This window comes from Sus scrofa, chromosome 6 (genome assembly GCF_054392235.1).
Source record: "Sus scrofa isolate SSC_HxYL_T2T_F1_AM1 chromosome 6, Sscrofa_HxYL_maternal_Yorkshire_Landrace_v2.0, whole genome shotgun sequence".
Classification (NCBI taxonomy): domain Eukaryota; kingdom Metazoa; phylum Chordata; class Mammalia; order Artiodactyla; family Suidae; genus Sus; species Sus scrofa.
Genome location: NC_139388.1, coordinates 32,958,681 through 32,982,030, shown reverse-complemented (window position 1 = coordinate 32,982,030; position 23,350 = coordinate 32,958,681). Strand labels below are relative to the sequence as shown.

General features: G+C 40.8%; 1 protein-coding gene and 1 long non-coding RNA gene across 6 annotated transcripts in view; one reads left to right on the top strand and one right to left on the bottom strand.

Moving 5' to 3' along the window:
• Positions 1 to 23,350, top strand: part of FTO (FTO alpha-ketoglutarate dependent dioxygenase) — a 391,465-nt gene that overhangs the window by 258,315 nt on the left and 109,800 nt on the right.
• On the bottom strand, positions 551 to 21,985 carry LOC146402289 (uncharacterized). 3 transcript variants are annotated; one of them, XR_014805905.1, is made up of 5 exons: positions 21,624 to 21,940; positions 14,799 to 15,020; positions 11,834 to 14,688; positions 4,330 to 4,395; positions 551 to 3,133 (listed from the first exon to the last, which is right to left on the bottom strand). It is a non-coding gene; the product is annotated as an uncharacterized LOC146402289 (long non-coding RNA). The 3 variants fall into 3 exon arrangements; XR_014805906.1 differs by lacking the exon at positions 14,799 to 15,020 and having other exon boundaries at positions 21,624 to 21,985; XR_014805904.1 differs by lacking the exons at positions 551 to 3,133; positions 4,330 to 4,395 and having other exon boundaries at positions 11,656 to 14,688; positions 21,624 to 21,934.

Below are 23,350 nucleotides of genomic sequence, written 5' to 3'. Positions count from 1 at the left end.
GCTCGGATCCCATGTTGCTGTGACTGTGGTGTAGGCCAGCAATTCAACCCCTAGCCTGGGAACTTCCATATGCTACAGGTGTGGCCCAAAAAAGCAAAACAGAAAACAAACAAACAAACAAACAAACAAAAAACACAGTATCGGCCAGATAAAATCCTCTCTAGTAAGATGTGCTTTCTGGGCAGCTAGTTTGCACACATAGATGGACATAATACAGTGACATTATCAAAGTGGATATATCCTAACTAATACATTGACCACATGGAAACATTTATAATAAATAGAAGGAAACTCAGCCACAAACAGTACTAATGTTTTGGGGGTGTTTCCCTTTGAGTCTTTGTCTACTAGATATGCATTTTATATGCTTATTTAAAAAATAGTTGTTGAGTTTCTGTCGTGGCACAGCGGTATCAATGGCATCTCTGGAGTGCTGAGATGCAAGTTTGATCCCTGGCCCGGCACAGTGGGTTGAGGATCCGGAATTGCTGTACCAGTGGCGTAGGTCACCACTGTGGCTTGAATCTGATCCCTGGCCGGGGAATGCCATATGCCATGGGGCAGCCAAGAAAGAAAAAAAAAGTTGCAATCATAGGACCCTATTTTTTTTTCACTTAGAATTATAGGCAGTTTCCTTATATGGCTACAAGCTATTCCATCAAGGAAATGTATTAAATATGCAAAATCATTCCTTATTGTTGGACGTTTAAGTTGCTTTTGGCCTGACACCATTATAAGCAATGTAGCCATTATGTGTTTACTCATACTACTTTTTCCTTATTTTGGATTAGTTTCTTAGAATCTGAAAGGCGGATTGCTGAATCAAAAGATATGAATGTTTTTATGGCTTTCAGTATGTGTTGCCAAATTGCTTTCCAAAAGTGTTGCACCAATTTGCACTGCAATCAGCAAAATAGGAGTATATGAGTTTTCAATATATCCTTGCCAGCATTATTCTGTTTTAGAAATCCCTCCCACCCCCCAATTGGTCGGTGAAAATTAGACCCCATTGGTGTTTGAATTTGCATTTATTTTAGATTTTCCCATGAATCCGTTGACTAATTGTATTTGTTCTCTAACATCTGTAGTGTCTGAGGCTACATTTTGTCGAGGCTTCGTTTGCTTTTGTGTGTGTTGTTTAAAGTTGTCTCTGTTAACAATTGATAAGTAGTTTGGGAAGAGCCTTCTTGGCCGGCCCCTCCTCCAGAGGACCCCCTATCTCAGCTCTGCTGCAACTGCTGCTTTTAACTGTGCATTAACTTGGATTTGGGCCAAGGCCTAAACAGGGTCCCCTTCCTGAAGAGGGGCTCTTGTGTGTCTGGTGAACCACAAGCTCAGGGCTGTATCTGCCAATGTGTTTTTGGCAGAGCCCGCTAATAAAATCCCATCCGCACTCCTCCATGATGAAATGCAGTCACCAGTTTGAATGATGATTCTCTGGTGCCCTTTTTTGGTAACAGCTAATCTCCATGTCTTAGAGGGTTTCTGTCTGTCGCCTCCCCCCTTCTGTCCTTTACTGCTGCGCTTCGTGCATGTTCTAACTACAGTATAGGAGATTCTTGGAGCCTCACCTCATGGAAGGGGCCCTGGACCAGTCATATGGAGACAAGGGTGCTGTTATTGGCTCTGCCCTTTAAAAAAATAGCTTAAAAACCACAACAAAACTGTATCGGTTATCAAAATACTTTTTGACACTCTTCACATAGTATTGAATCTTCAGAACAGTCCTACTAGGAAAAAATATTATTATTCCCACACGAATGAGGAAACGGGGGCTCAGAGAGGTGAAGTATTTTTTCCCACATCAGACTTCATTTTTCTAGATGAAAGTGAGTTTTGCATTATGCAAGGTCTCAGTCTTCTCATCGGCAAAATGGAGTTGCACCTCTTTGCCTGGGACCAAAACAATGTCCTCTATATTATTAAATTGCATTGGATATTCAGATCTAGGACGTGTAAAAAAGTATAGTTCGTAACCAGTTCACCTCTCTGGCCCTCAGTGTCTTCATTTATAAAACATAGGAGCTGGACCAGATTACTTTCATTGGTTACTTTCAGCTCCAGCATCTCTTCAGTGGCTATAGACTCAAATCTTGGTGAGAAAAAAATAGCCTATGTCTTTCTTCCGGGCTGTGCTTATGACGGCATCTGAAGGCAGCTCTGCCTTCCAGGGCTGTCCATCCCTCTGAGCCATTTTTCTTGGGAAGGAGTTGCAGACTTTTAAGAAAAGGAGGAATTTCACTCTGGAGGTACACGGCGAGTGCAGGAAAAGTCTCCTAATGGGGCAGTTGAGATACTGGTATCCACTGGCTATTTTAAAGCCAAATGTAACTGCTTACTTTGGCCCTGGGGATGCTATGACCTCTTAAATATTAAAGTGAGAATATACCTTATTTCTATTTTTCTGCATATACCTTACCCTCAGGTGGAAACTTAATTAACCAAAGTGATTAATGAAGAAAGACAGGCACTGAGTCAACTCCACGCAGAAATGCATTCAGGCTCAATTTCATCCATGTCGTTCTTTTAAAAAATCAGGGTTCAAGAACCCACATGGCACTTAGCCTCCTAAACAAAGATCATCAACCCTAGACGAGAGGCAGGTGGCCTGGCATAGAGAGCAGAGGTTATTTTTGCCTCTGGGCTCCTGCCATTTCAGAGTCTCACAGTGGCAAGGCTACACAGCAGGAGGCTGACCCCAGATGCTCTCCCTGTGGTGGGGATGGAGCAGACCCATTGCCACTGCCAGGAATAAACTTGCTCAAATCTAGGTCACAGTAACCCTCCCAGAAGAGTCTCTGTCTAAACTTATTCCCCTTTGCTACTTAATTGCTACTTCCAAACCTGATTCATTCCCAGTGAAGTAACAGCCTTCATTATTCACTCATCTCGCGTGTATCTTTACAGCCCATGACGATGGTATCTTGGCATTTTCTTTCAGGTCAACTCTTGGGCAACAGGTTGAGAGGGCTTCGTTCTGAAGATGGGGCAGATAGAAATCAGGAGGTTGGGAACCTCGCTTCTACTTCTGGCCCTGCCTTTCCTTAGGGTTTAGTTTCCCTGAATGGAATCCGAAGAGATTTGATGTAGGTCGGGAATTTCCAAGTCAGATGCTGACGGGCAGGTGACAAACCTGAGTGAGAAGGGAAGAGAAAGAAGAAAGTAACTGGAAAGAAGCATGAGGGAACTTGGGAACTGGGGTGGACATGGATATCCTGATTAGGTGATGGTTACACAGGCATATACATTTTTCTTGTGTCTTTTTAGGGCCACACCTGTGGCATATGGAGGTTCCCAGGCTAGGGGTCGCTTTGGAGCTACAGCTGCCGGCCTACGCCACAGCCGCAGCAGTGTGAGTTGCGAGCCACATCTGCAGCCTACACCACAGCTCACGGCAACACCCGCTCCTTAACCCTCAGAGGGAGGCCAGGGATCCAAGTCGGGTTTGTACCCCGCTGAGCCACAGTCGGAGCTCCCCATTTTTTCAAAACTCATTGCACTTATTACTTCAGATCTATGCCTGTTGCTGTAGATAAAGTAAGTGTCAAATGAGTGAAATGGACGATGTCCTAAGCTGGGAACACATGATTTATTTAATGGCAACAGTGATGAGCTCCAGCCAGCTGCTTCTCTGCCGAAGGTGGGCCCAAAGAGGCTGCGTTCTCAAGAACAGTCAGAAATTCAGATATTTTTTAGAAAATCTCAGGGCGTGCAGATCATCAGTTCGTGCTCTCTGAACTAGAGGTTTCTTAATTTTACCCCAAAGGATCATTTGAGCTCCAATGTTGAACGGTTCTGGCTTTGCTATGAGACCTTGACCAAAAAAAATTAAACCTTAAATTAAAAAATGAAAATTAAACTTCCGTTTTCCTCACCAATAAAATGTTGATAATTCCTGGCTGATCGTAGAGGGACCCGGTGACAAGCACAGAGGTAGGTACCTTGCACAAAACCACTCCGAAACATGAATAAGGAGTTTTTAGCATTGCTCCTGTTGAGAATTGAAGCATTGAGCTTTTTCAGGATGGCTAATAAAAACACCGAGAACTGGAGTTCCCGTCGTGGCGCAGTGGTTAACGAATCCGACTAAGAACCATGAGGTTGCGGGTTCGGTCCCTGCGCTTGCTCAGTGGGTTAACGATCCGGCGTTGCTGTGAGCTGTGGTGTAGGTCGCAGACGTGGCTCGGATCCCACGTTGCTGTGGCTCTGGCGGAGGCCAGTGGCTACAGCTCCAATTCGACCCCTAGCCTGGGAATCTCCATATGCCGAGGGAGCAGCCCAAGAAATAGCAAAAAAAAAAAAAAAAAAAAAAAAACACCGAGAACTCACCACAAGTCAATTGCTTGCCTCCAAATGAACACGCAGACTTTTCATTTTCTTTGGAGGGGACTGTTTCTGCAGTGTGACAAAAAGAGAAAGCATTTCATTTGTACAGCTGCTCATATAAATTGCAAAAACCCTGAGAGCTGCCGTCCAAGGTCTGGCAGTCTCATGTAAGGAAATGCAGGGGCTGCTGTATTCAGGATTCCTCGTCGCAGGCACTCCACTGCCCAGGAATCGGAATGCTCTATCTTGTCACTGACATTTTGTGAACAAGCAGCCTGTATTGGATGGTGATAAATGGATTATCTTAAATGTCATTCTGCACTGTTTTAGAGTTGCAAGGAGAGTTTTGATATTGAGTTGTTGGTTAGTATATTCTATACCAATCCTTTATGATGAAATAATCTCCTCAAGTTACATCCAGAAATGTCAAAGTTGCTTATTTCTTCAATCACCCGTAGCAATGTTTCCATTACCAGATATGCAGAGAAGATTGTGTAATAATGTCAAACTATTTATAGAAACGTTTCCTAGGAATCTCTCCTCTCCTTGAGTTGTTTGTGTATTTAATACTAGAGATTTGTTTTTATATTTATGGATATTTTCCTCCTTCTAAATTGACTTCAGCTGAGGTGGTTTCACAAGTTTTTTATGGAGAGTGCATTGAAAAGTTGATATTAGCATTGGAAAACTAAAACTAAGGCCAGTCTAACCTTTTTAAAATATAAAGATTCACTTCGTATGGTTTCAAGTATTGTAAACATTCTTTTGTGTCTGTGTGTGTGTTACATCTGTGTCCTAAATATTATATGGATGTTATAATCATAACAGATTTAAAACATGCTGTTTATTTAGGATAAAGTGGTGTCTAATACTTTGACAAAAGAAAATATGTTATTTATTTTGTGCTGATTTATGCATTATTTCAATTTTTAATATTTCTTTGAAATTCCAGGTTTAATCAAATTATTACTACATAGCAGATAGTCATTTGTATAAGGGTTTGGTCCAATCGATTTATATGGAAAAATGTGCAAAGTAGATTTTGAAGCATATCTCAAGCTTTACTTGGCAAAGTTAGTCTAAATATTGGTTTTCTTCCCTAAAGATGCAATCTTTCTACACAGAGATACTGAAACTATTTAATATGTCTTTACATAGTGACTCCCTCCAGCTCTTCGGTGCTCTACTAATCTGCAGTCCTTAAAAAAAGGCATGTGATGTGTATTTAAAAGAATCAAAAAATATAAATAAGAGCATCAAGTTGAACCATATAAAATTACTGTTTTTATGCATTAAAACATTCTCATGTCAGCAATTTTATACAACTCACTCTAACTGTTAATATTTCTATTGTAGTTGCTAAATGCCAGACATGTGCTTGGGGTATATTAATTCATTTACTGATTATAGTCATTGGATGAGTAGATACTATTATGACCCCAACTTACAGATGAAATAGGAGAGGCACAGATTGATTGCTCCAGTGTCTGCCTGTAATCCTTGCTCCATGCTGTCTCTTCCGAAAGCAAACTTCCTTTGGTTTTCTCCACCAAAAGTATTCATTTCTCCTGCAACACGTCACGTAATCAGCTTGGTGTGTACTCTTCTAGATCTGCCTCTTGTGTTTGCGCACACATATATGTGGCAACAGGAAATATATGGTATTATCTCATTCTTTTCATTCTTTCCTGTGCAGTGTCTTGTCTTTATTTCTTCCTTTCCCCATTTATTCCTTCCTTCCTTCTTTCTCATTTCACTTTTACAAAATAGGGCAAACCATGTAGTTCTACAGCTTGTGATTATTCAGTATAAACTAACTTAGAAAACTGTTCATATTAGTAATAGAATTCTAATTAATTCCTTTTGACTGCTGCACAATATTCCATAATATGGATGGTATAGTCTGCCTTATTTAACTACCTTGCTATTGATGATGTATGAATTTTTTTCTTTTTCTTTTCTTTCTTTCTTTTTTCTTTTTTTTCTTTTTTTTTTTTTTTTTTGCTATCACAAGCCATATTGTAATGAATGCCCTTCTTCATGCCTCTTGGTCCATGTATAAATAATTTCTATAGCATAGATTTTAGGAAATGGTATTAATAGGTTAAAGTGTATACACATTTAAAATTTTAGTTACTGTTAAATTGTCTCTGAAGGAGCTGTACCAATTCCTATTCCCACCGTGTTCAAAGAATTGATAGCAATATATCAATCTTGATTATTTTATTTTTGCCACTTGGATAGGTGAAAAATTCTGTCTCGTGGGGTTTTTTTTTGTTTGTTTTTTTTGTCTTTTTTAGGGCCGCTTCCTGTAGCATATGGAGATTCCCAGGCTAGGGGTCTAATCAGAGCTGTAGCCACCGGCCTTCACCAGAGCCACAGCAACACGGGATCCGAGCCACGTCTGCGACCTACACCACAACTCATGGCAATGCCAGATCCTTAACCCACTGAGCAAGGCCAGGGATCGAACCCACAACCTTATGGATCCTAGTTGGATTCCTTAACCACTGAGCCATGACAGGAACTCCTATCTCGTGGTTTTAGTGTGCATTTTCCTGATCACTGGAGAACATCTTTTCACATTATTATTGAACATTTAAATTTTCTTCTCATATTTCTCGTTCATAATCTTGATGCTTTTTTCTATTGTATATCTTTCTCCTATTCATTTTTAGCTCTTTATATGTTCTGTATATCAATTCTTTTCTATTTTCTATATTACAAATGTATTCTCTCAGTCTGACGCTTATTATTTAATTTTGAAGATTTTATTATATCTTTTATCTTAAATGTGTCTTAATGTGTTATTCTTTTCAGATATTCTTATCAAATATGTTAATCTTTTCCTTTATAGTCTTTGTATATTATATCTTTCTTAAGACGACATTTCTTATTCCATCATTTTTAAATAAATTTGTTTTTATTTTATTATAGTGCTTTTATAGTTTTGCTTTTAATGTTTACCTCTTTAATTACGTAAATTTCACTTCTGTGAAATAATAGGCTGTTAGGTAAAAGTTAACTTTATTGTTTTTTTTTTTTCCTAAATGGAGAAGCCAGTTGGTGCAACAACATTTTTAGAATAAACCATTCTTTATTAATTTGAAAAGACACTTTTCATATACTAAATTCCCATAAATGTATTTATCAATGTCTGCACTGTCAATTCTAGTTGATTTATATTTTTGCCTAGTTACCCAAATTTATGCTTTGATATATTATAGGGCCTGCTCTCCCCCTCCCCCGCATTAAAAACAAACAAAAGAACACAACACTTTTGTTGCCATTCTCATGCCTTTTTCTTCTAGATGAATTTTAGGATCAGTCAAATTCCATCTGAAAACATTCTGTTGGCATTTTTATTATGAGTGCATTGAATTCATAAATTTATATGTTAAAGAACTTCTAAAAAATTAGGTTTCCTCACCCATTAAGATGATGTATCTTTTATTTATGGCATCTTTTGTGTCCTTAAGTAGAGTTTTAAAATTTTTCTTCACATTTTCCTAAGTTTATTTCTAGATATTTCATAGTATTTATTACTATTGTGGTGGATTTACAAGTATGTAAGATAGCTGTTGACTTTTTATATTTATTTGGTTAGCTTACTAAATGCTTTTATTAGTTCTGGTAGTTTTTCAGTTGATACCCTTGGAATTTCTAGATAAGGAATTTTGTAATCTGAAATATAATGCTGCCCTTTTCTTTCCAGCAGAAATACTTAATTGATTTTTCTTCCTGTCTCAGCTGAAATTTTCAGAATAATATTGAATAGTAGTGGGAATAGTAGGTGTCTTTATATTTTTGTTGTTGGTAGTAATAATAGTTCTAATGTTTTACGAGTCTGAGATTTGCTGAGATTTCTGGTAATTATCCTTAATCAAGTAACAAAACTTTTGTTCTCTTCAATGGGTATTGCATTTAATTGGATCTATTTTTGTTTTGTTTTGTTTTTTTTTGAGGAGATTGTCTATTGAGATGGTCATATATTTGTTTCCTTTAATTTGCAAATGTGGTAGATGACATTATTAGATTTTACATTGTTGAACCATCCTTGCACTCCTGGAATAGACCTTACTTGATTCTGACGTAAGTGTACAGATGGACTTGATTTACTGGTATTTACTAGTTTTATATCCATTTTCATAGGTGAGAGTTCCCTATGGATGGCTTTCCCCTGTAGAGACCCTAGTTAACAGGTCTCAGGAGAACTCATTCCTTACTAACCTTTCTGTGAAGTTGACCCTTTTGAAGTTTATCCAAGGCTTGATTGGCTTTTGGCTATTTTAGCATCAAGGCTTTTGCATGCCACGTCCCTGTGTCTTTGAACTTTATTTCTATTTATAGCTTTCCAGAGGAAAGGCATGAGTTTTCTCTTTCAACTTTTTTATTTATTTATTTATTTTTTTTTTTTTTTTTGCTTTTCCCTCCCAGCTTCTTTATGGAGAGTATAAATATTTCCTTGAAGTATGATGCTGCACCTTTATGAAACCGGTAATTGCCCCTTTTCAGTTGGAAAATAGAAATTTTATTTTTTCTTCATTCTTTCCCTGTTAAAGCTATAGTTTTATTTATTCCTAATTTATATCAAATGTTTCCCTAGAAATGGACATTTCCTATTTTATGGATACAAACACCTGGTTTGGAGAGGACAGTATTATGTAGTTTTTTGCAGGAAGGTCAAACAGTTGTCATACCTAGCCCCACCATCTCTTTTCCTGCCCATGGCTGATATCCCTGATATTAATGCTGGTTTTCCTCCTGAGCTTTATCAACACAACACATCAAACAGCCGCTACTGGCACTTGTAATTTAGATGAAACCTATTTGCAGTCCTAGTATCAAGGTAACAGCATAGATTGGAAGGCAGAAGTCTTAGGCTTTTAGTCTCTAGCTTGCAGTGCCCTGTCTAGCCATGGCAATACTTAATCTTGGTTTCCACAACTGTACAATGGAGAGATTAAACTGGGTGATCTCTAATGGACCTTCTGGTTTGAACTTTGTTTCAGGGCCTTCAAATGTATATATCTCGAGGCTTTGGAAATCTTCACCCACATGTACTACTGTAATTTTGACACCACTGTTTTATTGTTTTTCTTGTTCAGTTATGTTTTTGAGACTCTAAATACATCTGCTTTTTAGCTAATTCCTTTTTTGTTGCTTAGTACTTTTTATTACTTTTGAAGGTAATAAATGCTTATCATAGAAAATTCCAAAAATATAGAAACACACAGGAAGAGAATAAAAGTCCTGCATAAGTCTACTATCCAGAACTGTTAACATTTGGTTTATGATTAGCAATGTTTCTGTTTTTAAATTTGGGTACGCTATCTTTTTCACAGAACAAATTGTATCATCATTTTCTCACTATTGCACTTCAAGAATAATTTCCCTCAAAAATTACAATAATTTATTTAACCTCATGTTTTGTTTTTCACTTTCAAATATCATGAAGGATGTCCTTCTATAAAAATCTTGGGTCCTTTATTGAACAGATTTGCAGATATGGAATTACAAGGTGGAAGGAAATGTGTATTTTAAGTCCCTAATAAATCACAGTATGTCGTGAGTATGTGTGCAATGAATTTTTGAATAAAACATGACCAATTTGATTTCCAAAAAGATGTACCGATTTATCTTTGCATCAGCAGCTTTTGAGACTACCTCTCCCTTCTCATGTTTGGGAGCATGGAATGGTGCCATTTGAAAGAATTTTCGAGTAAAAGTAACCTCTTATTTCATCTTTTTATTGCCACTGTGGTTGAATGTTTTTTCATGTTTATTGGCCATGTTTGTGTGTGCGCAAATTCCTTGTGTCTTCTGCCCATTTTCTCCTTCCCTTTGAGACATACTTGTCAATTGTAAATAGTTATGATGGCTCTCAACGCATTATCAAGGTGCTGGTATATAATTCGCAATTGGAGCTCATCTCGGGGGAAATCCCGATATGGAGGTAAAGAAAAGAACTAAAGCATCTCTGTAGATCCAGTGAGCGTTCACTGTCCCTAAACAATAATTCTATAATAAGTAATCGTAGCCTCCTAGCCAGCTCTTTCTGTAAATTTTAAAGCTCCTTCCATGCTCGCAGTCTTCTGCGAGGCCTTCAGGTGCTGTCTCCTTGGGAGTATATTTGCTTCCAAAGGGAGCGTTTGGCCAAAGCATATTGCCTCCCTAAGTCTGATCTCGGGACCTTGAAGCCTGGCTTCTAGGTTGACGATATGCACATATGACTCCCTTTGTGCCACTGAAAGAACCAAACCTGCTGATCTCATCTCCGTGTGTGCCCTTCATGAGTCAAAATATGAAGAAGATAGAACCAGTCCCACCCTTTAGTCAAGAAGAACTGGTTAGTCATGAAGTGAAACCACATGACTTTGCTCTTTTCTGTTGTGTCTGCTCATTTTTTTCTGAATAGAATCCCTGGATTTAGTCCTCATTCTGCCAGCGTGGTGCTATTGGGGTCATTTTGCCAAACAGTTGTGAAATAGTCACTGACTTCTGCTTTCTGGTGAGATTATTTGATAAGACTTTTGTTACCTGGAAACCAGAGTGTCTGGAAAGAGGCCTATTTATGCTGTTTTCAGGTTCAGCACTAGGCAGATGGGCTAGATGCTGCTTACAGGCTCCCAGCAAAGGGGAGGCGGGGGCACCGACATGAGCGAGGGGTGTGTGTGTGCTAAAATGCGAGGCACACTCCCCTCTCTTTGGAGAGAGAAACTTGGACCCTTTGTTTGCCCATAGGGGGCATTTTTTTCTAATTTGCCCAAAGGTCCAGAGAAGGCTCCTTGAGGTCCTGATCAACAGCCTGTGCCACTTATGGAAGGGCCTCTCCTTCCAAGCAGGTTAGGAAGCTTCCAAGCTGTCGGTTTAGCCTTTTGTTTGTAAACCCAAAGTGGGCATTAGGCAGTCACTGGCAATACCGTCTGTTGAGGACATACTTTTGCTCTAATATTTGTTTAGGTGTGTTCTTTTTTTTTTTTTTTTTTTTGTCTTTTTGCCATTTCTTGGGCCACTCCCATGGCATATGGAGGTTCCCAGGCTAGGGGTCTAATCGGAGCCGTAGCCACTGACCTACACCAGAGCCACAGCAACGCGGGATCTGAGCCGTGTCTGCAACCTACACCACAGCTCATGGCAACGCCACTGAGCAAGAGCAAGGATCGAACCCGCAACCTCATGGTTCCTAGTTGGATTCATTAACCACTGAGCCATGACGGGAACTGCTATTTAGGTGTGTTCTTATCAGTATGGCTAAATAGAAAGTTCTTAAGTTCTAAAGAGAAAATTTCTTAAGAAACTTCTGTATTTAAATAGCTGAAGATAGAATTGGTATATATTTTTTTATTGCCACATTGGTTTTTGTTTGTTTCCTAAAGCGACCATAATTAACACAGGATTCGATGCGAAAACTGTTTTCTGCTACATCTTGGAATTACAGAATTCTCAGCTGCCACAGATTTATGTTCTACACAAGTCTAAACAGAGTGTAACCAGTTCTACTCACAGTGAGACAGGCAGGATTCCCCAGTGTTTTCGGTCTGGCGAGCTACTGTTAAATTTGGAGGTCAAGTTCTAAAGGCATCTACAGGTGAAGGTCTACATCCCTTTGTTTTCCCCAAATCGTTGCACCAAGAAAAATGAAGCCACTTTCCTCTGAATAACGTCAGTAGACACGAAGGAAAACCTGAAGCCCCTTTGCTCTTAAGAGCCCTTCTGAGCTTCATTTCAATACTTCAGTCCTGAACCTCATTGAGAAATGAAGTGAAGGCTCACGCCACTACCCTCCGTTATTAGAAAGCATGATGAAGGAGGTGTTGGGGTTAAGCTCAACCTTATTGTTGAGCAACCTTGAGGGCTGCACTCTTATGAAAGGGCATGGCGCCCCTCGGTAGCCCCATTTTTCATTTGTCCATCCAAGTTTGTGAATATGATGCAGTAGAGTGCTTTATGTGAGATTTATGTTTTCCTTCTTCCATGGGGGAAATGAAGTAATTTTTATTAGACCTTTTTCTTCAAGCATCGTAACCTAGGAACAGATGACGTCAAACTCATCTTCACGGTAGTCGAGTGCGCTCGGGTTATAATCGGAGGGGTTTCGGTGAAAAAAAAAGGCTTGCCTTTTGGGGTCAGAAGGCTTCATTTTCCGCCACTGCATATCTAGAAGTTACTATTATCACACCTGCTAGCGAGAACTTGTTCATCCTCACTGGTACAAATTCATGTCTTCAAGCGACAGAAGGCTCAGAAATGTTACTCTCTTGGAAGCTCTGCCCAGGAAACAGAGTTTTCTAACTGGGCTTTGCAGCTGTTGAAACTTCATCACCTTTCACCTGCGTCTCCACTATGTTTTGCAAATGAGGAGCCGGTAAGAAAAATATGCAGCTCAGAGCTGGCAAAGTTTTAGGTGGGTAAAGCTTGTAGTGTTTAGATCATAGCCCCAAATTACTTAAGGCTTCTGCTAACATGGAAATCAGACTCTTTACTGCTGAGAGATTGGATATTCACATAGATTTTTTTATGAAGGAAATAAATATTTCAACATGCAAACACTACCCAAGCGGGTAGTGATGCTTCAAAACAGGGTCAGAGGTCAGGTTTTTTTTCTGTTTGTTTTTGAGATGGCTCCAAGTTGAAAGGTATTGCATATTACTACCTACCCTGAGCCTCACATGGTAAAGTAATTACTGCTAGCTAGTGCAAAATATGTACATTCATTTCTATAGCCAAAGATCCTGAGATTTCTCTCTGCATTTCTTGTGGCCCTCATTATAAAAAATATAACCTGAGGAATGATGGGGTTTTCTCCATCATAACTCTAGAAGAGTTGGGCTGAAAATGCATGTCGGATAGTTCAACTTTGAACGAAGTTAATTTTGGAGTAATAAGAATAAATAAGAATACAGTGTCTTTTTTCCATTAGAGCTTAGGATGGTTCATGTTCATAGTTTGCCTTTAAAACATGCTCCAGAGCCCTGGGGAACTAGGTGCTCTTTAGAGGAGCTGCTGGCCTGGTGGTCAGCCAGTCTGAGTGGATCAGGGCCCAGGGATGTCTTCAGGCGAGCATACAGGGGCTGTGGCACGTTGTTCCGAAACTCAAACACTGACTCAGTGGAGTGGAATTTTGGTCACAGTTGGAATTGCTAGATAGGACTTAGAGCTTCTGAAATCCCTTTTCCTCTGCCTTCAAGTAGGGAAAAGTTGTAGTTGCTGGGCAGTTAATTAATAGTCACTCGAAAGAGCGGAAATGGTAAGTTCAGGTCCATACAGGAACCAACAGGTAGTGTCTGGGAGCGAAGCAGACTAGGTGCCATGCTTCAGGGAGTCCTGTGCCATGTGACAGAGCCAAGAATAACACCTTCGGTTTCAGTAGGACAACCAGCTGCCTTGAGGGAGTGCAGGCCCACTCTTGTGGACTGGTCCAATTTCTTTTTTTCCAAAAGATGCCAGAAATCCAGATTTTTAAAAATATGAAATGGACTTACAGAAAAATCTTGGTACCTCGTTTTTTTAAAATGTTTTCAAATGTGCCAAAGGCTGGAATTATCTGCAAGCCACACAATTGTGATTTCAGCTTTCAAAAATTGCAAAAGGTGGAGCTAGAGGCTTAGTGGCAATACCTTCTTCTTTTCCGGGGAGGCGTTTATAGGCTGGTACACTTGGAATTGTGACTGTTCGGTGGCTTCTTCTGTGCAGAAGGCAGAGTTCCTCTGAGACTGAGAGCAGATTGTCACATTCATGTCATTTCTTTTTAATGACATAGATCTTTTGTCCAGACTGACTTAAGAGAGTATCGTTCCAGAAATGTTTATAGGGCAGAGCTGCCCTCAGCTTTCTTTTCTTACTGACTTTTAACCCATCGCAAAGTAATTACTTTCTCTCCTCCTCCCGCCCATCAACCTTTGGAATGTGGTTATTCTTGAGAGTTCATTCAGAGGCAGGACATTATTCACATTGCCTTTCCCAGAGCCACTAAACATCAACAGAAGAGAGTGTTTGTACCACAGTCAAACAGATAAATCATCCCTTAATGCGTGCGTTTGAGTAATGGCGGGTTTAGTAATGATCAGATAGACGAGAAAAGACCTTGGCTAATTCAGTGATGTTGTGAGACGATTATTTTAATACTGTTTCTTTTGGGGTGTCTTGCTGGCATCTGAGTTTCTTGGGCAGAGGGTGTAGCGATGGAAATATGTTTGTTTTTCAGGGCAGGGAGGAGTGGTGGTGAGCAGAGAAATTATAGTGTGTCCTCTGCTGCCACTGATGTCCTTCCAAACAGATGAAGTTTAGTTTAAAACCTGCCATTAATTCTTGGCCTCTGGCAAGAGTGATACAAGGTTGCCTGTTTGTTCCACGGGATGTCTGGGCAGGGGAAGGGGGAAAGGGCAGCAATTAGTCAGTGACATTTATGACCGATTTATAAAATACAAATGAAATAATTGGTTACAAAACCATGACAAGCCTTCACTTGCCTTTCGCAAACCTGTTCTCAACACATTGTGAAACTTGATGAACTGCTCTTTGCAGAAAGCAACCAGCAGCCTGTCTGAAAAGATCAAGCCAGTGCACCGGCTTTGGGGAACAGCCATGGAACAAGTAGATTCTCCAAGTGTTTCCCATCTTCTTCACAAACACACCTCACAGTTACTTTGGAGCCTCAGACAGGGGGCCACCTCAGTGTGGATGTAGTAGGCCTAACGAGGGAAAAGCAAAAGACTGTCTTTCTCACTAAACGTGAAACGAATGGGAGTCCTTTTAAGTCTTTGCTAAGATTCAAGTACAAACAAACAACAAAGATCAAGTACAGGGCATTTGTAGAACGTAAGAGACAGTATGCATGTTCGTAAGGGCTTTCTTCACCCACTGAAATGTGTGAGGTGGTGTAGAGGAAATAAATGCCAAGGCTGACGCCACATGTCGGCCCTGGATGACTTTTCTTTTTTTCACACCTCCTATCAGTTTGTCACCTCTAACCCTTGGTTTCCCATTCTTTCCCACCTTTAGAGAGTATATTTGCTGAATAAAATGCAAAAGGGAGCCAGAAGCTAATTATGTGTTTAATAAAGTCCAGTATATTGGGGTATTATAATTTGAAGCTCTTTTTTTTTTTTTTTTTTTTTCACTATGTCCATGGCATGTGGGAATTCCCAGGCCAGGGACTAAACCCGCACCACAGTTGCAACCCTCACCACAGCTGTGGCAATGCTGAATCCTTAATGCACTGCACCACGTGGGAACTTCCTAAAGCTCACTTTAAAATGAATTTGGCCCTGCTTTTGATAAGGAAGTTCTCAGCTTGAAGAGTCTCATGTTTTAGCAGGAACGTTCCATTTAGGTTTTTGGTGTTTTTTTTCTTTTTTTAAATTCTTCTTAAACATTTTAGACCCATGATCAAAAAGGGCTGACTGGATCTTAAGTCTTTTATTTTCTGTACTCCTGAGCAAAATTCAGAAAAACTGGCTGGTCTCGTTTAGAGAAGAAAGCTAATGGGGGAGTAATTGAAAAATGTAGCCCTACTCCAAATCCTTTGCTTTTCGGGATAGACTGTTCTAATTTTGAAATAGGTTTAGACTGCTCCAACACTCTAAAAGTTCAGTTTTCCTCCCTGGCTGCTTAAAATAACAACCACCATCTCCAAAGGCTTCAAATTCACTGTAGTTAAAAATGTGATTGAAATTGAAAAGGAAAAGCTAGGCATGGACATTACCCAGCAAATCTAGGTTAAACCAGGTTGAGTTTTTCCAGAGTCCACCGTTTAGGATTTCAGCCGTCCCAGACCGACACGTGGTGTTTCCTCTACTCCTTTGTGAAGAGTGATCCTGTGTTCCCCTCCCCGAGCTGAGGATTATCCCAAATGCTTGGGCTCCTTCTCTGGAGCCTTTGTGTGGCACACGGAAGGGATGGGTCATGAATATGCAATGCCTGCTATGTAATGTCTTCTTTTAAAAATACAAAAAGGGCCTCTGGTCTCCAAGTTGGGAGCTGATTTCTGATTTTAGCCTACACAGGTCTGCTTAAAACTATAATCAGGCTGATTGTATTGCCCTGGAATTCTAATTTCCAATTTAGGGTTTTGCTATATAATCTCTAGTAGAGTGTGTCTAATCTTCATGAAACCCAGAGCCTTTGTAAAAACTCGATGGATTTTCTTCCACGGGTCTAGGCTGAGCTGTGCTGTGTCTTTAGGCTGAGCTGTAGAGACATTAAATTACTGAGTAAATGAAGGCAGCGTTGTTATGTCACTGTCTTTTTGAAAGACCAACTCAAATTTTATATGCTGTAGCTTTGATCCTTTTCATTTAATTCTAAGTACACTTGTTATTATAGTAACTGTTGTTTGTATGTTATTTTAGCTTTTTACTTAAGTAGCTATTTAGCAATTTAAATGAAAATGTAATTAGGTTACATCTGTTTTACATGCATGTAATACCACGCAGATGTAAACTTCTATTAAAGCCATATTTTCTTTTTGGCAAGAAAAGGCAAAAACAAAATTGCCCCAATCATTGGAGTACGTCTCGCTCTTAAAATAAGAAAATAAAAAAAATAATGTATACAAAGCGCTGTGCCATTATTTATGTGCTGGTGAGAGTACATCACTTCAATTTTTTTTTTAAGTAAAAGAACAACCAAATGCCTTTTAATTTATCTGGATATAGAGTTTAAAATGACAATAGAGCTTCCCCCATTCTGTGGGTTTGAGCAGACAGGGATGCATGTACCTCCACCTCGTAAACACTGGCTCTTAGAACGCCACGTACTGTGGAAAGAGTCAGGGAGCTGCGAGCCTCTAACTTAGCACTGCTTTAACGGACTTTGGGGAAGCCACTTTACCCTTCTCTATTATATACATTAAAAAAAAACCCAAGAGTAATAATATTTGCTCAACCTGCCTCATAGGCTTCTTGCGAAGATCAAGTGAGATCATGAGAGCACAAGTATTTTGAAAAGTGTAAAATGTAGTTGTTAGTTCTCCTGTGGCACATCGGGTTAAGGATCCGGTGTTATCACTACAGCAGCTTGGGCTGCTGCTGTGGCGTGGGTTCGATCCCTAGCCCAGAAACTTTCACATGCCGTGGGCGTGACCAAAAAATAATTGTTAGAGAGCGTTATTGGCACGTTAGTCTGAAAGCAGTATCAACAATAAGTGCCTCCCCTTCCCCCCGCACTTTTGTGTGTACAGTGGGGATTGAACTCAGAAATTAATTCTCCTGTTTTGGGAGCCATTGCCTCCCTTATAGCCTGTTAATAGGATTTATAAAACATCATTTCAGACAGAGTCATTTATCTTATTTGCTAACGAGACACAAAATTTGGACTGTCTGGAACCAGGTAATATTTTAAGAGTTGCCCATTTGTTGCATGCATGTTCAGCTTTTCAATGCAGTCATTTTTAATGGTGGTTTTTATAGCATCCATAAAAATATTTTCATATAATTCTTCCTTGTAAATATGGTTAAACTTTTAGCTTCCTGCTACTTGGTGACCTGTTAAATAACTTAATGTACTTTCAAATTGATTGTTCAGGGCCAAGACAATAAGAAGCCAGGAGGAGCCAGCTTTATGGCCCTGCTCTTTTACGTGGGGGCCCTAAGCTGAGCTATGAAGGAAAAAAAAAAAGTCAGGTGGAGTTTGCAATGTCCAGCTTGTTAGAGATTTTTCTTCTCTGATTCTGAAAGAGGGAGCATGGGTTATATTGCTCACATGTCTCTCATGTCTGTTTTAAGAAGTTAGTATTTGAGATGGCAAGGAGAGGAAAGCTTCCATCTCTGCAATGATCTGTGTACCACTTACTAAGCACCTACAGTGTGCCAGGTGCTGTTCTAAATGCAGAGAAAACTCATGGAATATTGTTGTTATCCCTCATTTTTTAAATGATTTTTAATTGAAATTAATTTACAATGTTGTGTTAGTTTCACATGTACAGCGAAGTGTTATACACCTTTTCAGATTCTTTTTCAGCTTCTTTTCCCTTATTGATAGTTCCCTGCGCTATACATTAAGTCATTATTGTTTACCTATTTTATATATAGTAGTGTGTATACTTAATCCCTAATTTATCTCTCCCCCTACCGCCCCCCTTTTTTGAAGTGAAGAAATTGAAGTCTAGAGAAACTAAGAATCTTGTCCAAGGTTATATGACTAATAAGTGGTAGAGCTAGGATTTTAACCTTGACAATCTGGCACCAAGGCCTAGATTTTTACCCACTGGACTTCTCCATGGCTCATATACTAGGGATTTTGCTGTTATTGTTATCTCTGGTTTTATTTGTTCTATCATCCGAATCAAGTTCCTGTGACCTAAAAAGACTCTTAAGATAGGCTTCCTCCCCACATCCCCTTTTTCCCAGTCCAGAAAACTACATTTGAGGAGTTCCCTGGTGGCCTAGCAGTTAAGGATCACTGCCGTGGCACAGGTTCAGTCCCTGGCCTGGGAATTTCTGCATGCCATGGGTGCTGCCAAGAGAAAGGAAAGAAGGAAGGGATGGAGGGAGGGAAGAAGGAAGGAAAGAAGGAGGAAAGGAAGACTGTATTTGAAAGACCGAGGTGCCACACATGTAAAAATAAACGAGACATGGTGCTTGACAGTACTTATAGTTGAGTTCGTGAGGGGTTTGGGATTTCTTCTGGAGAAATAGAATGGCAGGGAAAATGGAATACATACTGAATAAAGTGTCAGCTGATATGCTGTGGGAACACAACGGAAAGAGCCATCAGGGTCAGGGGAGGCTTCACTTGACCTGGGCCTGGAGAAATGTAGAGGATTGTGGTAAGCCAGGGAGACAGGTGGCATCTGAAGCTTCAGGAAAAGAGTGAGCAAAGATGTGGAAAAACAACATGAAAGGTGGCCTGTTGCAAGAGTTAAAGCCAGAAGGAGGGAAGCCTCAACTTGGGCACCTGCGGGAAGACCGCATGGGACCCAGGCTGACCTCGCAAAGGCAGGGGGATGAGATTTGCAATCCACTAGCAAGAGGGAGGGAGAGGGTGAATTTGAGGAGGGTGCTGGGCGTCTCTGGCCCAGGAGGCTAGAAGCAGTGGTCATCATAAAAGGCAACTCGCATTCAAGAAACGCTCCTCTAGTTAGGGAGGCACAGTTGGGTAGAACATTAGAACGTAGACCCTCTATCCCAAGAGTCTTGGGTCTCATTCTCTGCTCTGCCCATTACTGGCGTGGTGGCTTTGAGCAGGTTCCTTGTTTCACTCCCAGCTACCTTATCTCTGAGATGGAACTAGTCTTAATACTTACCCTCTAATATCTTTTTATTTTTATTTATTTTCTTAGTCTTCTTAATTTTTTTTTTCTTTAAATCTGTGGCTGTGCCTGTGGCATGTGGAAGTTCCAGCGCCAGGGATCAAACCCACAGCAGTGACCCAAGCTATAGCCTTGACAATGCTGAATCCTTAACCCACTGAGCCACCAGGGAAACCCCACCTTAACCTGTCATGTTGTTGGTGAAAAGCTAATACCTGTAGAATGCTTATTAGCACAATGCCTCATAGTGCACATTAAATAAAGACCAGTTACTAGCCTCTTACCTGAGGTGAATAGGCTTTTGTCCCCATTTTATAGATGAGGCCACCAAAGTCTGGGTAGGCAGAGTCACTCTCCAAAGTCCTCATTCAGTGAGGGTTTGCAGGGGGAGTAGAGACCCATGCTCTTGCCTCTTGGTGCCGGGCTCTGTCCTGCCCCTCACTGCCCACCCATTAGTCAGTGTCAGGCTTGTGGGGGTTTGACCTTGACCCTCCCTTCCATAGAGGATGGACACAGCAGAATCAGGCGCTGTCTCTTCTCATCCCGTTATGGCCATTTGTTGAGCATGTATTATGGGTCTGTTGCATGTTTTGCCTACATTTCTTGGGAGTGAATATTTTCTCCCTTTACTTTCTTTTAGAGATTAGGCATTCACTTTTCCAGAGTCTTTGGGGTACAGCAAAGGCGGTCATATCCTTCTGTGTGTGCCCTGCAGAACATTCATGAACAATACAAATTGTATCTCTCGATGACTTGCTGATACAGGAAGGCCACCCAAAATGTAACCTAAATCTCAGTATGTATCTTTTTTTTTTTTTTCTCCTTTTGTGCCCAAGCTAAGCTATTAGGCAGGTAATACGCTCTTAAACCCAGATCATGGCGCTTGGGAAAACAACGCCCAAGACTCGTGACTGGTCCGCACTGTTAATTGTTAAGCTGCTGATGCCGGGTGGCTGAGCTGGCGGGCGTTTGTGTTGTGACAGCTCATTTGCATTGATGAGGTAGGTGAGCGTCTGCGATGATGGCAGGAGTCAGGGATGAGTCTGGGAAGCCTGGACACAGTATCAGATCATGTTTCGCCAAGAGAACAAGATTGATTTATTGTGTTACACGAGGGCAAGGTGGACCCGGCACTACCGTACCACATGCTTTTTCATTCCCTCGTCTGCTAAGTATGCAAGTACAAACAGCTTTAACACAATTTTTTTTTTTTTTTTAACCTAGAAAGGAGCCTGGGGCTGCATCCAAGTACATTTAACATATGAAAATTGAGCTGCTTTGAACTTGTATGTTTTTGATAACTGCTTGGTATGCTTCCTGGAGGATCACCTGTAGGCTTTTCTTTCCAAATCCTAATCCCTTTGATTGAGTGCCAGGACAGATAACTCTCATTGAATCACTCCAGTCTCATAATTCTTCCTTCATTCAGAGTTGAAAGGGAACAGCTCCAGATTCAATAGGCAAATCCTCAGATTTAGCTAAAGTCATTCAAACACTTTAAAACTGAAATTGTTTTGTTCTAAAGCAGAGGGTTCAGCTGGGCTACTGAAGGTTGACACAAGCTCATGGGCAGCCACACCCTGCAGGATTGGGGCAGAAAAACACCCTTCCCTCCGCCGCCACCCGCCGTCCCCCCCAGCCCCCACTTGGCTGTCTCTGCGACCAAGAAGGGTTAAGAGGAGGACCCCTGGGAGAGTTGGACGTTTCCAAGCCAGCTGGCTGATCGTCTGGAAGCGTGGGCATAAGAACCAGCCCGACGCCTCTTGTTGTCTCTCCTCCCTGAGACCGGGCTGCGCATTCCTGTCCTCGCCCCCCAGCCCCCTTTCGGAGGAAGGAAAACAACCATGTTCTTTTTATCTTTACAAATGTGCCTGGTGGTGACTAATCTAAACCAGTTCAAGATGCTTTTCTTGAAAACTGTTTAGAGGAACGGAAGGTGCTGCTGAATTAGGAAGAAAGTCGCATCTGGGTCTCTGCCCGCCCTGCCGCTGAGCTTGCTGTCTGGCCCGAGGATCTCTGTCTGTCTCTCGCTCTTGGCACTCACCTGGGTTTCTCCGGCCATCTCTGTTTCCAGTCTTTTCAGAGATCACGTTGACTAAAAGATGGTTCCTTTCTGTCGCACATCCTGTGTGTGTCCTATTTGGCCAGAGAGTGCGCCCGCTGGGAAAAGCCCTCCTCGTTCTCTTTGTGCCCTCTTTCAAAAGGGAGCCTGAAAGGTCCTTTCCACATTGTGTGTGTGATGGGCCCAGCACAGCTTATCAGAGTGGATGTTCCCTCCTGGGCGAACAGTCCTTCCCCTTCTCTGGGCCACCAGATGAAGAGATGGACGGGAACCCATTATCCGAGCACTGGACCGAGACTGGACTTATTCTCCCCTGGCTAGTTTCCCACTTGCGAAATGGGGCTACTTCACTAATCATTGACACCAAGCCTTTGTCAAGACCGTAGTATATTAGTAACTAAGTGAAGGATGCTACCTGGTTATAAAAAAGGTTCAAGATTGGAATCCATCCGACGAGGGCGGACAGAAAATGATTCCCCAGAGACCCACACAGCTCTCATCTGAGTACATTTTACAGTCCCCGGTTGGACCGCAAGTTCCACCCCTATCTGTGCTAGGACTTGAGCCTGCCTAGCTTATGGGTTTTGATCCACCGATGCTATAAGTTTATTAACAGCCTTGTTCATTTAGATCCTTCCCCTGTTTCTTCTTTTCTTTTTCTCTTCCTGGAAGGTTTTCATGACGCTGTAATCCTTTATAATTTTAAAATGCCTCTCCTAATGCCTAAAAACAGCACTCGATTTTAATGAGCACTGCTTAAACCATAGAAGGGTCAGATCTGCCTCACCGTTGATTCTTACAACAATACTTTGGAATGAAGGTAGAAAGTTTATGACACGTTTTATGATATTCCTGAATGTGAAAGAGGATTCTAATTTCAAAATAAGTGGCTATACTTTTTAATTCTTATTTAGCCTCTGTAGCTGTTTTAATATCCCTTTTATGGATGACTGGTCGATGTTTTAAAACAAGTTCTTCAGGGACTCCGTGCCCATTAGTCCCTGGCCATAAAACCTGAACTTTACTAAAATAAAACATGATGCCATAGAGCAATTAAGAAGAGAACTTTCTGAGATGACTGTGAATATGAAATGCGGTGATTTATTTTATTAATGGATTTGGGGAAAACCAGCCCACCTCTTTTAAGCTCAACGATGTGTAGGTGGGGGTTTTTATATTTTTAATTTATTTCTTTGTTTCTCTCAGAGCCATAAGGGGCTCCAGAGCGGGCTCTTAAGGTGCAGCAATCCTCCTGCTTCTGAATGTGACCCTTTAGTTTTTCATTTTATTTGGAAAATGGGATGATGTCACTTAGGAAAGCCTTTTCCCCCAAAGTGGTTTTGGGAACCAGAATCTGGTGATGTGTTACTTAAAAAGCGATAATGTAGTAAAGCGAGGCTTTGTGCTTGAAATAATTGCAGGATTTATGGGGTCTATCCCTAACCTGTTCAGTTTTATGGAAGGACAAAATACAGGTTTTCTTTTCAGCAGTGGTTCTTAAAAACCTAGAAACGCAGTGGACAGTTATTTCACTCACATTATAATAACTTCTTTGTTTATTAAACATGGTTTGTAATAATTTAGGAGTACTGCAGTTGAGTAGCTGTGTAATTTGCAAATGGGATTGGCCTCTCTAACCTTTGAAGGGAAGAGTTACTTTTAATGCTTTAAAACTTTCATTGACTTTCAGTTGCCAACGAAGGGGTAAG